The 16,723-nt window shown below is 26.0% G+C and overlaps 1 long non-coding RNA gene across 1 annotated transcript; it reads left to right on the plus strand.

The window, feature by feature from the left end:
• Positions 1-1,909: 1,909 nt before the first annotated feature.
• LOC106688272 (uncharacterized) lies at positions 1,910-13,437 on the plus strand. The gene is made up of 4 exons (XR_001344301.2): positions 1,910-1,986; positions 4,265-4,350; positions 10,073-10,552; positions 13,241-13,437. It is a non-coding gene; the product is annotated as an uncharacterized lncRNA (long non-coding RNA).
• The last annotated feature ends 3,286 nt before the right edge of the window (positions 13,438-16,723 follow it).

The raw sequence follows: 16,723 nt of genomic DNA on the forward strand, positions 1-16,723 counted from the left end.
TATATATATAACATGATTAAGTACAAAATTAATACTGCAATTCTAAAAATATGTTTATATTTATTCAAGCCAAGATATTTTTAGGGCAATAGTCATATTAAAATGGCTGCAAATACAGGTTTTTCTTAACAAAACAAAAACTATTATTTCTCTAAGTCACGTCATCAGGTCTTATTGCTTATACTAAAGTAATATGACTATTTCCTTGTGCGATAACTGTGAAGTGTATTATATTCCATAGAATATGAGAAAGTGCACACCACTACAGTCAGTGTCTTTCTTGGATCTAGAACCAGGAGAATCGTAGATATAATTCTTGGTTCCAGGTTTTCACATTCATAATATGGTAGTAAATCTATACCACCATTACAGCCACTATCGTTTATTAGTGACGAAGTTTAAAATAATTAAAACTTTGCCAATATGTTTCAAAAGGTATTTCTGTCAACAAATTGTTACACTGCGATTAAAGATTAGTTGATACAGAGACAATAGATATCTTTAAAGCTTATCAACAGTGAGTTCTTTGATTGAATTTCGAAAGATTATTTTTATTATAAAAGTCTGCAGTTTTAATTTTTTCACTAATTTGGATTGAACGCATATTATATATTCATTATTTTCAATATTCATAGAATTATATTTCAGTTACTAAAATGTATTCAATTCACCTATTATCCTATTGCATTTCACTTAGTTTTACTTCAATCAATTTCAATTAAATATTCTAATTTTAATTAATATTTTAAATTATGGCTATTAATTTTTTTTATAGCTTATCATTTTCTACAATTTACTCGCCACCCGTAATCGTTTACTCGTAAATGATGAAGTTATAAAATAGATTATATGATATACCTAAATATTTATAGAACTTTGCTTAAACGAAAATGAAAGTAATTTTATCTTAATTTCTTTATCTTATCAGAAATATATGAAATCGAGGCATTTTAATGAACGCGTATGCATGATAATATCTGTCAAGAAATGGACTACCTATTCCTTCCAAATATTATTAAATGGTTTAAAAAAAAAATATCCAAGCCAATAATCATGTATAGAAGAAAATTATACTTGATAATACTAATTATAGTGAATACTAATATACTCTATTAATAGAAACTAGATAATTTAATTTGTAATTTGTAATATTAGATATATTTATAATTTAAATACCATTCCTACAAAACTAAGGTAGCGAATCTGTAGTGTGTTTTATTCAATATACAGAGAAAAATATGTTTAATCTATTTTATTTAATCTTAATTTCTAATATCATGACATGTGTACAAATGAATAAAAAAAAGTTTTGACAATATTACTTAGTTCTTTATAAGAAAAACAGACAATAAAAAAGAGAGGGGGGATACTTAATTCATTGTAAGGAAGTAGGAAAGTGTATTGTGAAGGTATAAATGAATACTAAATAAATAATAATTTATAATAAAACATTTCAATAATTAATTATTTCGATATGTTTTTATTATCACTTACTGGATACTATACAATGTTAATTTATACCTTTATATAATTTTATTTTTTTTAGATAGAAATGAAAACACTTTGATACATGAAAAATAATTAATTTTATGTATACGGATCCTATTTTCTGTTACAAAACACTGCCCGTCATAAATATTTTTTATTACATCTTATGCAATTATTATTTTTACAGTACAATTATTAATTATTAGACCAATCAATGAAATTAAAGAAGAACCCATGGAGAAATAGGAGCGAGGAGAGGGATGACTAGGGAGCGAGAGAGATAAGAGATAGCTACTAACCTTAAGAGTGATGTGCATCTCCCGAGTCCTTCCCCTCCTGCGGTGGGGGTGGTTGTGCCACAAAAATGTGGGGGGGAGTCCGACCCCCCACCCCGTCTGCTTCCCCCCACCTCGCACAGATGGCAGCACCTCCTCTTCGCTCTGTCTTCGGTCTCTGTCGTCTTTGTGTTTGTCTCCGCTTCTCTCCTTCCTTATATTGGTAAGTAATCCTTTTTTGTGTATTTATTTTACCTATTTAATAATTGAGAACTTTTGAAAAAAATGACAGCAGTGAAAATGTGAAATATAAGTTTGATTTTTGCCAATGGCTCCATTATAGTGGTCCCAGTTTTCTGACCAGAATATTAAATGCTTGTTGGATAGTACTAGCAATATTTAAACTAGTCTACACAGACTTTTTATGATAACATATAATATTCTAAATGATATGATAATCAAATTCTCTATTCCGTATGTTATAATTACAGATCGATATTAAAAAAAATGAGATCAAAGCTTATCAATGATAAACAATGGAATCTTGCTGAAAGATATTTCATAGATTAATCAGTAGGTTAGAAGATTCCTAAATTTTAAAGTAAGTAATCACTAGATCGTCTCCTTTTTTATTTGACTTACTAGAGTCAATGACTCTCTTTATTCAATGATCCAAAATCCATCTAAAATAACAAATTTACTGAATTCACCCGTTTGATTAAATAATGAAGATCAGTATTTTATAATAACCAAAATGTCTTTTGGATTTTGTCATATTCCATTGAACAGAAGGTTCCATTTGCTGAAGAGGTTAAATAATAATCTTGTACGATGGACCAAATAGAATGAAAGTTTATTTATAATATAAATATTGTAAAGATTATTTTTATTTTTTATGAAAATTCCTCATTCTATTTTTTTCTCTTATTACACCAACCTGATATTAATTTAAGCTCATAGAACAATGCTATATGTATTTATTCTAGTTTAAAGTCAATACCTAGTTAGTTCAAAGAGGCTTAGTCAATTTTTTTAAATCATTGATTAGATGTAAAACCTTTATAATGCAAAGAAATTTTGAAGGATTGAGTGGAAAATAAAAATATGATATTAATGAGAATGATAGAAAGAGATTAAGGTAAACAAACACAAAAAAAAAAGATTAGCCAATATATTTAATGAAAATAATAATGTGTTATGAGAAATAGCTAAAAGGAAATAAAATGTTTTTATAATATGTCTTACGTTAAAGTGTATATATACTAGTATACAATTTATACATAAAAATGTTATAAATGAAAATGATTTGAAAAATAGGCAATATAAGTTCTAATGGGATTTGGTACTAATCCACACTACCATTATATTATTATTAAATTATAAACTAAATTCATTTTTAAACTCCATCTCAATTTGACTTTGACTATTAAGTATAATTTTGGATGGTTAATTAACTTGTTAAAATACTAAACTCAAATTGTATGAAGCCTAATAAATGTTTCCTATTGAATATTTACTATATACATTATTAGCTGTATTATATTATTACTATATTATAGTATGATAAACTATATTTTTAGTTGCGGTTTGTCTCGTCTTTACTGGATAACATAAAGATGAAAAGCTTTTCAACACTAGCATCTCATGAAAGAGAATCAACAAAGTCTCAATGGGTCATTAACTAAAGATGCTCAGATTTCACTATCTAAACCCTTAATACTAGAAAGTCATAATTTCGAGTTGTAAAAATGCATGCCCATTTAGTAGCGGGGGAGTATTTTTAATTTTGGTTTTAAAAAAAAGTTAAAATGAGGGAGTAGTGAGTAAGTTAATGAGTGAAGGAAAAAGGTCTAGACGTATAGTTTTTATTTTATATATTTTTATTGACTACAATAGATAAATTTTAGTTATTTTTATTTTAAATTAAATAAATTTTAGTGATTTTTGATTTGCGTATTTTTTAGTGAAACTCTCATGTAATAGCTGATTAAATCAGTAAGTGAATTGAAATAAATAATCAGTTCTAGATATAAAACGAATTTTTGAAGTGCCTTACCTAGGGGGTCAGACATGATGAGGGATTGAAAAGAACAATTTTAAAATTTGTTTTATTTATTATTTATAAATCTATTTTAGAGGTAAAATATAGCTTAAATAGTAGAACGAAAGGAATAGAATAGTTCTTATTTTTTTCCAATGGCTGGCGCTCACGTTAGAGATTAACAATAAACCAGACGTATGATATACAAATTTTGTGGCCTAATAATATGACACTAATAATATCAACGCATTGATTAATTAATTTCATACTTTTTTAAATTTTTGTCTATTAATATTTAACAGATTTTATTAGCATTTCATAAATAACATTTCTCTTATTCATATTATTATTAATTTAATGCAAGATATATATAGTAAAAATAACGAAACAATTTTCTTTATTTTTATTTCAAAAATGTTATAAAGTATAATTTTATATAAAGCAAATTGATAGTTTGTAGTTTTAGAAATGGTGACCTGATTGTGATGTGTGGACCAACAGAACCTCGCTGGTGGCGCTCAAATTGGTAATGCGAAAGTTATTGAGGTAAAATATTAATAATACATGATCGAAAAATTGTAATTTATATGAAACATGTTTAACATATATTCCTTTATTGAATAAAATGATAAATGTAAACATGCTGAGATGCTCAGGTGCTGTAAGGTGAGTTTTAGTATAAACTATATTAATACAAATTATTGTACAATATAATTTAAGGTCCTAATAATAATTAATATAATTTAATACAATTCCAGTGATATATAGAGAATTTTAAATTGATTGACATCAATAACGATAAAAGGATGTAGTGTCTCATCAGTTATATATTTAATCATTTGAATCGTGTGTTATCTGTAACCTACCTTTTGTTACTATTAACATATGATATTGTTTATTTTACCATTATGGGGTAATCATCACGTCGGAGTCACCAGTTGTTAGTTTGTAAGAAGATAATTCTATATAATTAAATGAGAAAACATTAAAACACTTAATATTTCTTGTCAACCATATATAGAAACATTTTTGATATTTGAAAAGTATCATAAGAAGCAATTTAACAACTACGTCATATTTTATTAGTGACAAAAGGTTGGTTACTGATAACACACGATTTAAATGATTAAATATATAAATGATAAAACACTAAAAGCTATTTAATCACCAAAATTCTAATTAATGTAAATAAGAATGATTGTTTATTATCTATTTTCTCAAAACGTGAAATGATGAGAAAATAATATATTGAAATGTAGAAATATGTTTTATAAGATAAAATGATAAAAAGTGAAATCGTGTAAATTAATCATCCTCAATGATAAAAAAAAAAAAAATAAAAAAAGAATTTGCATTGATAATGGCACATATGTAAATAAAATTTGATATGATGAACGGCGTTAGTGAAAGAAGATTATTATTTTATTATATAATAACTTAAATTATCGCTAGAATTATACATATATAATTGTATGAATTACGCTCTGTTGAATACGTTTATCGTTTATCTGTAAATAATCAACTTTGTTTTTATATAAAAGAATAATTAATGCATAATTAAAGAAGAATGTTTCTAGAAATATTTTGTGGAGTTAACTCCTTAATTCCTAATCGGATCATCTGTAGCTAGAGCCAAACTATCTTAGGGACACCTGTTGCTCGTTTCCGCTTGTCCAACTGGTCTCATTTGTTGTTTTATTTAATATTATTAATAGATAATTATTAGAAAGACCTTAATTAATATTTTACTTAGTAACTAATCGGAAAAGAAAATAAGTCATGAGCTCTTATTCATAGGCAAACTATCAAATTCATACTGAGGAATCGTCAATTTTGAGATTCGAATGATTAATTTGAATTTTTATTTACTATATAGCCTGAAAACTGCAGATAGTAAATTTATATATGCTGTTTTGAGCTCAAAATTGCAATAGCTATTGTTTGATGTTTATTTATCATTTTATTAATTATTATAGATGGTGATACTTCGCTTAATATATATTTTATGTAGGTATAGGTGAAATTAATACTGACTATTGTCATAATAACAATGAAAATGCTAAAACATTTAATTTCTCCTTCAGTTCGTTATATGATTCATTAATATTTCATATTCGCTTATAAATTTACTTGAAAGTACTTTTGAGAAACGTTTTTGAAAATTCAACATTTAAGCCCTGTCAAACAATTTCAATGAGGGTATTAAAGACAACTCAATAGTGCAGGATTTATAAATGTTATTTATTTCAAATTTTTGTAACGTTCCGGCGTTTCTATTGGTCATTTTCATCATAAACTCAGTATTAAATATAAGGGAGTATAAACTGAATATTGAAATATTTTTTTAAAATTTACAAAGAAGCATTTGAGATAATTTATTTAAAATTCTGCTTATTTATTTAGATCATTTTTACACCATATCTTTGATCTTAAGAAAAATATTTTGTGAAATTATCATTCTTTCTTTTTAAACAACTTTCATATAAATCAATCTAGTTCATAATTAACAACAATTCAATTTACAATTCGTTTGCATTGTAAAGTACTTACATCGGCTGAGAATCTTATTGGGACAAACTAGACTGGGACGTCAAAATTAAAAATGTTTGGAAAATAATTTTCTAAAATATGTGAAATGAGGTATTATTTTTCATGGTTTTTATATTTCTGAATCATACAAGACCATTCCCACGACGATAAATTTAATATTTTTAAATTTATGATATCTTTTAGATGAATGACACAGAAAAATAAAAACATTCTTCCTTAGATAGTTGGGAAATTAATTATTTCTAGAGAACGTATAAAAGCTATTTTGAATACAATAGTCTCTTTGAGTATTTTGTTGATTTATGTAAGCTCTTCAATCTTAACTTTCCCGACTATTTTCAATATATTGAGAAAAGTAACATTAATCTATTCTCTTTGACGAAGTCCCTCGTACTTACTACCTAGTAAGGTTTATTAGTTTATTTATTTCTACTTAAACATCATTTTCATTCATCTGTGCTATCCACCTAAAAGAGGTCATAGCCTTGAAAATGTTGAATATATTGTCATTGCATTCATTCAGAAACATACATAAGATAAGACATAATAATTCATTGTTCTTTTTATAGTAAATTATTTTCCAAATATCCCATCCCCATATTGGACTATGTTATGATAAAGTTATGGCTAAAGATTGATAAATGTAGAATTTTTTTTATTTATTTGGTCGATTTATATTTAATTTTCTTGCATTATAATTATACATTGATATGATAGGTTTATTAAAAATATTCAGTTAGGTGAAATTCAAGTACAAGATGTAATTGATTGGAAGTTTACTTCATTATTTTTTTTCTCACAAATTTTTTAATTTGATTTTATTAATTACAAAATTTGATGTGATCGATCGCAGAAGTAGTCAGAATTGTTGATTACGTGGATAATTAATTACAATTTGCACTCAGTACTCACATACATTTTACTCGAAATCTATAATTTAAGTACTGCTCAGCACTGGTACAATAACTCATATGAAAACAGAGTTCTGTAAAGATCTATTTATTTACTACTACCTCTCTCAGATTCTGCAGAAGAAGTATTTATAGCTCCTCTGTTGTCTATTAGAAACCGTCATTAAAAAAAAAAATTAATTGAATTGAGATACTACTGCATTGAGCAAAACGTAATTATAATTACATAAGATAGTGTTTAGCAATTGCAACTAATGTGGTTCAACTATTAATTTCAATTACAATTACAGTAATTCATCAAGCAGTTGCAATTACCCGTAATTGTAATTTTATTACAATTGTATTTGTATTCACAACAATTTCGACCAACATTTGCACCTTCATACTTTTCTTTTGTCTTCTACTTGACATTTTACATCTTCATCGTTTGATAGGCCATTTTTCATTAATTTTACTAACATTGCTCGAATAAAAAAATGAATACTGACGAAACATTTTGGCGGGCATTTTGTTCCATTTTTATAAAAGTGGGGGAAGAATTTTTCAGAATATAATTGCAGGAAGTGTGTGTATTCCTGCGTGTGTAAGAAATTAGAAAATTCCCGGAAATTCGACTTGGCAGGTGAAGGTCTTTCGTTTGAATTTTGCCTTTGGCTTTTTTACGCCTCTTTTTCCCTTTTCTGAGCAAAACTTACAATCCATCCTTCCTTTCATTAGGATTTTTTTAAAATAATTTTTTCTTATGTTTCAGTATTATTTTAGTTTAGATTAACTCATTTCACACTAGCACAGTTTGGGTATTGCTCTATATGCGATAGATTTCATTTGAAATCAAATTTTACAGTCATATCCATTACAAGAATCTGAAACGTAAAAACCTTAAATATTTTAGCTGTAAAATGTTATGAAGAATTATTGACAACTAATCATACCATCCTCAGTAAGCCAACATGGCTGCAGCCGGCTCAGTCGATCAGTAGAAAAGTAAAGCCATGTATTATTTAAAATAATAATAAGAAATAAATATCCTTAATGAGACAATACTAAAGTTTCCATTACGGTGAATCAACAATGTAAATTTATTATTTAGTGAAATTCATTTTTTTCTAGGGACTATAAGGTATCGTTCGTATTTTGAAGCATCTCATGTATCATTAGTTGTGATACACAATGAAATGATTATTTACTTATAATGTTATTACCTAACCATGAATTTCAAACAAGGCAGTAGTAGGCTAGTATACATTTGTCATTTGTATTATGCATTTGTATGAATGTATTGTATAAATTTAATAATGAAGGAGGTTACAAAAAAAATGAATTTCAATATAAGATCTGACTTATACATCTCTAAATGGTTTTCTACCAAAAATAAAAATTTCATTTGTTATTTAATTTACATTTATTTAAAACAATGGGTGCTGTAGAAACAAAATTAACAAGAACCAAGAGGTTTTAATATTGTCAGTCCAAAGTGTATCTCAAATTGTAAATCAAATTTCTATCTTCTATTTTAATTTTTTTGTTCTCTTCCCAACGCCAGATAGACCTGACTGAATGTTTTACATCACTAATTTAACATAGAAAGTGATCAATTAATTTATATAAAAATTAGGAATCAACTACAATCAAATATAGTTGAAATATAATGTTCTATGAAATTTGTTGATACGCCACTTTGGCTTTAGACCGACGACATGGGTTCGGTAGATTCATGTCCAATATTTTACTCTCTGGATTTGGTTACTCTAGCATTAAAAAAATATGTATTATTACTATGTATTTATATATTACTATTATTATTATATATGTGTTTCTCCAAAAATCACATTTAGAAAAAGTCGTAAATGAGTCTGTCATAAAAGACATTTATTCATAAAGTCATAATATAAATTAAAATTAAAAAAAAGTTTCCCATATTTTCAATCTATCAATATTAAACAAGGATACTAGTCGTAACATAAAGTTTATATTTTAAACTAAATCAAATGGTATCCATGTTTAGTCTCAACACTCTTGATTGTATCAACAGTTCAACGTTTGCTCAAGGACAATCTATCAATTAACAGCTTATTATACATTCATTTGTAACAATTTTAACAACAACATTATTATTAATAATTTAACAAGCCTTATAAATAAATTTACACCTCACGTCCAAATTTAAAAATGTTATGCAGGCTATTCTGCTTAGGTCATTAATTACAAGTCAAATTACCCTGTGAAGAATTTAATTAATAGGGAATCATATTAATCATTAATAAGCTTACCTAAGCTTATTTCTCGTCACCTATTTTGTCATAATTTCATTAATTTTTAAAACTTTTAATTTTGGATCAACTTACACTAACAACTATCATATAAACAAACTATTTTTAATTTCAAATTGCATTTTGGTCTAAATTTTTATTTATTCCATTATTAAATTTAATTGTAAATAGTAACATAAAATTTTACCCATATTTTTCATAAATTTATTTTGCTTAATGTTGGTTATTGAATTCCTTAGAATATTGTTATTATATATGTGCTTGTCCGCAAATTACTTTTAGAAAAAGTCATAAACGAGTCTGTCATAAAAACATTATATAAATTAAAATAAAAAACAGTTTTCCATATTTTTAATCTATCAATGTTAGACAAGGATACTGGTTCTAACATAAGGTTTATAATTTGTGCATTTAATAATTGAAGTAAATACTTAAGACATAAGTTTTACTTGTTCGATAATTTATTATAAGACTTAAATATGATAAATTTTATTATTTACTTTACTTGTTTAATTGACTTTATATATATTTCTCAAGATGCCAGAGCGACTGAGAGAGGATACAGAGGCTCGCAGATGGATCGGCAGCTGTACATTGAGTGCTCAGCAAACACGGCCCCCTCCAATCATCTCTTAGTGTCCCCTTTGTTTATTCTATACACAGTTTATAAAGCTATTTAGGACCCTATAATGCTCTTATATCTGTCAGTCATAGCACCTAGAAGTGCTAAATGCTTAACTTATTACCGTTCAATGTAGTAGATTCATGTATGTACAACAGTACAACTAGAAAAGTATGGACCTAAGTATTTTTAATGCATATAATCCACACACTTAAATAAAACTGGAAGTTTTGTTTGTATTAACGCTCTCGGTTCCGAAACTACCTGTTTGAAAAAAAAAATTGTTATATTTGAGTCTAGCAGGGCCTTTTATCTAGGAAGGTTTTAGGCTGTATTGAATCATGCAATGGCCCATAGGAAGGGAGCAGTAATCGCTAAATGAAGAGTTCTTGTAGGTAAGTGGTTGTGCAATATTTTAATGGTAGTTCTATTCCTTATTGAGCATGTACTGATAATGCAAACTTTTTATTCATTCCCAAATATTTGTATTTTTACAAGCAAACATTTTGTATTTGATTAGTATTTTTAACATAATATGTATTATAGTTCAACATTTAAATAATTGTTACGCGTAATCAAAAGATCAAGTCTGAAAAAAATAGAAAATTTGTGACTTCATGAAAATTTAGGGTCTGTGGATGTTAGAATTTTTATTTAGCATATACTGTTATGTAAGGTAACTATTCATCAACGGGATGTACTACTTAGATATTTTAACCCCATGTTACAAAACAATATAATTATGCAAGAACATGTTAATATTTGCATTATATAACACTAAATATTCTTCATATTCATTAGCTATCATCTTTAATGAAAGTTTGGACCAATAATTAAATATTATGTCAATTTTATGTTTTCACCACAATAATAATTCAATTACTAAAAAATTCCAATGTTACAATAATAATTTTGTAGTTACAGTACACATTATATTGACAATTTAATTAATGTCAGTAAAATAATAATTTCATTATTTCAAAGCCATTTAAACCATAATAATGGTTTAATAAGTTCTGAAATAAAAAAAAAAAAAAAATTAAAATTGATAATTAATATCATTCCTTTAATGTACTTCTAAATGAAATAGCTCCTTACGCGGCTTTTATACTCGTATTTTATATGGTATTAATTTTTACTGAAATTCAGTATCTTAATAATTCCCACGAATACATATACAATAATTAGTTATTAACGTTGGGTTCATCTGGTATTTAGAAAGAGTTTTGTGGTCATTGTTTAAACTCACCTTGGAAGCTTAATTTTAATTATTAGTGTTTTTGTTTTTATTTAATAATGCAGGAATCCTGCTGTTGTGTGTAAAAAGATGTTAAAACAAAGACATCTTTCGCCATGTGAGAATCTCAACTTATGGGGATTAAATTTCTGATTGTAATAATTCAGCAGAAAGTCGTAAAAGATCAAATTATTTTAACCACCGAAACATTTTCTTGATATTGTAAACAAATTCAGATATTTCTTCAAGGACGATCATAACCATTCTCAAACATTATAATTCATAAAAGCATAATATATTATATATATTATTCATGTCTATTTATTTATTAATTATTACGATACATATTACATGCTGATAGGCATGATATAATAATGTATACTATGCAAAGATACAATGACAGTGTAAATTAATGGTAGGATATAAGTACACAACTACTCAAAAATTGTTAAAGTTCCATTCAAAATTTTATAAACATCAATATTTAAAAAATATATCGACAACTTTGCCTAAAAAATACCTTAATGAAGGAATTCAATAGAATAGTTGTAAAAGGATTTACTCTGGATTAAAATAATAAACATAATTGCTATTTTTAAAAATGTAATTTTCATTTTGGTGTAGAAAAAGTAAAATATTTATAGTTTTCAAAAAATGATATAACAAAAGGTTCCCAGTCATATATATATTTAAAAATTATAGGACGAACCAAATATTATTTTGGCCTTGAATAAGTGTTATTGATAAAAAAATTAACTACAACTTTATTGCAAGTACTAAGAAGTGATAATTCCAACAAATTTTATTATTTTTAATGAAATAACTGTAACATGCCACAAGTTATAAATGAAGGGTTATGATGTACTAGGAAGTTTAGTCGTGGAAAGATAGGAACTTGTTGTGAGGGATGTCTTGTTGGTTGTACTCGTTGTAACTTTGAGTAAGCAGGAAACATTCTACATGGTAGCAAGGAGGTAAAACTTTATATAACACAAACTAGCAAGGAATCTCAGAAAGTAACACATTTTCTGAAATGTAAGCAGCCTGTTCAACTGGTCTATTACAGTACGCTTTTCAACTTTAAATTATTAGATACAAATGGATTTTTTTTAATTACAATTTTTTGTCGAATTTTAGAAAATAAAAATGAAGAATTTTTCCTTCTTAACAATTATTCAATAAAAAAACAAATTTTGGGAGTTTATTTATTGCTTTAGAAATTATTAAATTTTTGTTACCATATATTTTAACAGATTTTTAATTGTTGATGGGACAATCATCTGTTGTTTTTTTCCTCCAATAACAAAAATACTTTGTACAATATTCGACACCATGTTTATCTTTGAAGGAGTTTTTGCTAAGTTATGAATTATAACAAAATTATATTATCATATAAGCAATTAATTATGTATAATAAAAATTTTTAAATTTAGAAAAATTAAAGTCAGAAAAAAATTGATTAATTGTATATTTTATCATTTCTATTTTTTTAAACTTTGCTTTGTTATATTAAATATTGTCATATCATACTTGAGTTTGGAAAAAGAAAATATTTAACAAATGGATAATTGTCATCAAAGTAAAATAAATTATAATTATTTAATATGTTTTAAACTTAATGTAAAATCTATTTTTCAAAAGTTTTCTTATTGCAATATTTCTTAACCTGAGTTTAACTAAATGGTTCTGCATACGAGATACTATTTATATTCAATCTGATCAATTGTCTGTCAATATTGTTCTTATTATCCCATATTCTATTAAAATTTATGTTAATATATGTTAATTATAATAAATATGTAAAATATATGTTAATTTATGTTAATACTCATTACAGTTATTTTAGTTGTTTCAGCCAAATATTGGATAAATATTCCCCTTATATGTGGATCCCGCAAAAATTGAGAGGTATTAGAAATATATTGTTGAACTACGAAGGGGTGAGCTAATATCAGAGAAACTAAGGTAATTATATTAATGTTATATTGTTTAAGATATTGTTAATCTAATAAAATAATTGGAGGATGTTTGGAATACAATTAATTCATCTCCTTTTTCTTTTTTTTATTATTCATCATTTCTCATTACTCACAAATATACTGCGTTATTATATATGACTCGTAGGCAGTAAACATACAATTTAAATTTGTCAATGAAATAGGTAGTTAAAAGCCAAAATAAAGGTATTAATAAAATACCCGAAAAGAAAAGGATGATTACATGAAAAAGTATTGTAATATAACAAAATTTATTTGAGGCGTTCAGTTCAAAAACCAGACAAGGTTATTTTAAAAATTATAATTTTTTTTACTATATTTTTGCAAGGTAAAAGGCGTTCTTAAAAAAACAGTTAAATGAGGTGAATCTTTATTCCAAAAACTGTTTAATAAAATGCCAATGTAAAGAAATTATTTACCTTGTGATAAAAAAGTAAAAAAAAAAAATATTAATTAAAAATGGACTAGGCTGGTTTTGGAGCTAAACGCCTTCAGTGAAGTACGTTGTGTTACATTAGAAACATTTTTTTGAGGGATTAATCCTTTTCTTTTCAGTTATTTTATTAATATAACTTATAACTATTTATATTATTGTTAAATTCAAACTGATCATCAGGGACATCATGTATTTATTTTATCAAAACAATTTTATATCTATCTACAAGTCCACCAGAAAGAGTTGTACCCAATGATAGCTGGTCATTGTTTCTCGAATCAAAATAATAATAATAAAATAAAATAAAAATTAAAATAATAAGATGCAAATACATTATAAAACAAAAAATTAGTCACAGATTTTGAAATGTTATTTATTTATTTGATTATTGAAATACTCAGTTGAAGTTGAAAAGCAATGTTTATATACGTCTGTAACATTTTCTTTCCCCTATAATTTATTCTTTTATATTTATGCATGCACTTACTTAAATAACATGAGAAGATAATCTTATACATGATCAAAATGAAAATTAATTGGCACCAGCCCACTTTGTGGTTACAATTTGCGTTGTAAGTATTAAATGTACACGGACTACTGTACTGTTATGTTACAATGTTCGAATTAAATTACTTCTTCAAGCTAAGCTCCGATGGAGTTACCAGGTAATTTAAACAATACTGTATAATTATTTTTAATAAAATACAAACGTTTCATCTTATCGAAGTAAAATAAATATTGAAGATAGTATTCCTAAACGCATGTAATGCATTTCTCTGATAATTTTTAAATTATTTCAAGTCACTTCATACAGAATAATTGAACAAAGCCCATAAAATAAATACTGCTGGGCAAATAATAGTTTTAGTGAGTGTAAATTAAACTTAATACATTAATTTACTCTTTAATCTCAAGAATTTTACACTGTTCTTTCATTACCTGATCTATAAAAACATTCAAAATAGTCTCTATTAATTATCAAAATCAAAAATTATTCCGTATCATTTGGTAGAGGTTCTTTATTGCAGGAGATAATTAGTTTTAACCAGTTTTAATTTATCTGAAAATTTCAAGATAAAGCTTAGTGTAGAAACGTGTGAAAAATTCAGATTTATTTATTGTTTTTAATAATCATCCATACCCTTGAAATCAAATAATTTTAATTAGAATGTGCTAAAATAATTTCATAATTTATCATTAGTATCTGATAAACTAATCTTTATTTTTACTCTGAAAAGCCTTAAGTAAATCTCTTATTTTATGTTAATATGTTAACAGGTAAGTGCAGTATGAAGAATTCATTATTATGTTATATTAAATATTTACTAAATAATGCTACCACATGGAAATGTATCTTTTTTTAATTTTAATTAAATAAAATACTTGAAAGCCAGATATGCTGTTTAGAAACTTGCTATATTGTTCATGGATAGTTTTATTTATTTATTCATAGATTATAATATAACAAAAACAAATAATAAATTACTTTTATCATGTATTTTATTTATTGATGAATTTAATAGATTTTATTATTTTATCTAAGAACAATTATCTTCAACAAACATACTTTTCTTTATTCAAAAAATATATTTGGAATAAATAAATAAGTAAATGGATGCAGGAACGTTATATAGGTTGACCCCAAAGCTAGCATTAATTTTCCATCTTATTAGAAATGCTTCATAAATATTTTCTTTTAGACGTGGACCTTTGAGCTCTAATACTATATTCATGCTTATAGCTGCATAATAAGCATTTAATTTGCTAGATACTGTATGAAATAAAATTGGATAACCTGATTTTCAGCATTAAAAAAAGAGATTTCGCCATTATTTTTAATCTTATGAAGATATGAAATGTTTACCGATCATGCTGGTGCTAATGAGCGATTCATATTCGATTTACTCGGCTGTTTGTATTAAGTTTTGTTATAGTTATAGTATTAAGTTTTAACGTAAAGCCGATTTTTTTTTCTTAGTGAGTTTTCTAATCCTAATTAAAACTTTTCGGGATCGATGTGTTTTTATTTAATTATCATCTAATTTATAGAAACTTATACTACTAATTTGCTGCCACCATATTTAATCATAGTTTGATCTAAATCCAATGCTCATTATCTCCAAATGAATGAATAGTGAAAACATAAATAAATAAAATACTAATATTCTAAAATTAATATTTTCGAAGAAAAAAGTGAATAACGTTTCCCCCCTCATAAAATTTTAATTTCGAATACAACGTTCCAATGTATAGAGCTAAAACAATTTTAAAAATTCACGGTTGATGTAACGAAAATGGACTGTGTTTTCTCATGTCAGGCATCGAAATCTAGTTGAATAACAGAGTGACAATTTATCTTATACGAAGCATCAGGAGGACATCACATGGCGTATCCGTTGTAATTGGGCCTTCCATTTTCTGGGCTGATAGGGGATCAGTTTGGTCACGCGAATTGTTATGCATCGATTCCAAGATAAATTTTTATATTTCTTTTTGTTCAATAGCTCTCTGATGTGTTATAACGCAGATATCCACGGCCATCAACAGGTAATAAATACAGGAATGCTTAATGCAGGAAATTAGGTAGCTGTGGAGTGTGTCTGATTAAAACATTAAATAACAAAGATAAAGGAAAAAAAATGTCGGAAATATTCTTTCATTGACGTAATTCATGTTAGTATATGTAGCAAATGACAAAAGAAATATTTCTGTAATTATTTTTTTTTTTTTTTCAAATCCTCTTTATTGATATATAATAACAATTACAAATATATGATTATACAGAGTATATATACAAATTACCAGGTCATTCAAAAAGTCCTGTCGTTTTTTTTGGGGGAAATTATAAATAAATAAATATTTTCAAATAATCACCTTTATTCATCAAAATATCCAC

This window comes from Halyomorpha halys, unplaced genomic scaffold, assembly GCF_000696795.3.
Source record: "Halyomorpha halys isolate HHAL.00 unplaced genomic scaffold, Hhal_1.1 Scaffold1096.1, whole genome shotgun sequence".
In the NCBI taxonomy this organism is placed as follows: domain Eukaryota; kingdom Metazoa; phylum Arthropoda; class Insecta; order Hemiptera; family Pentatomidae; genus Halyomorpha; species Halyomorpha halys.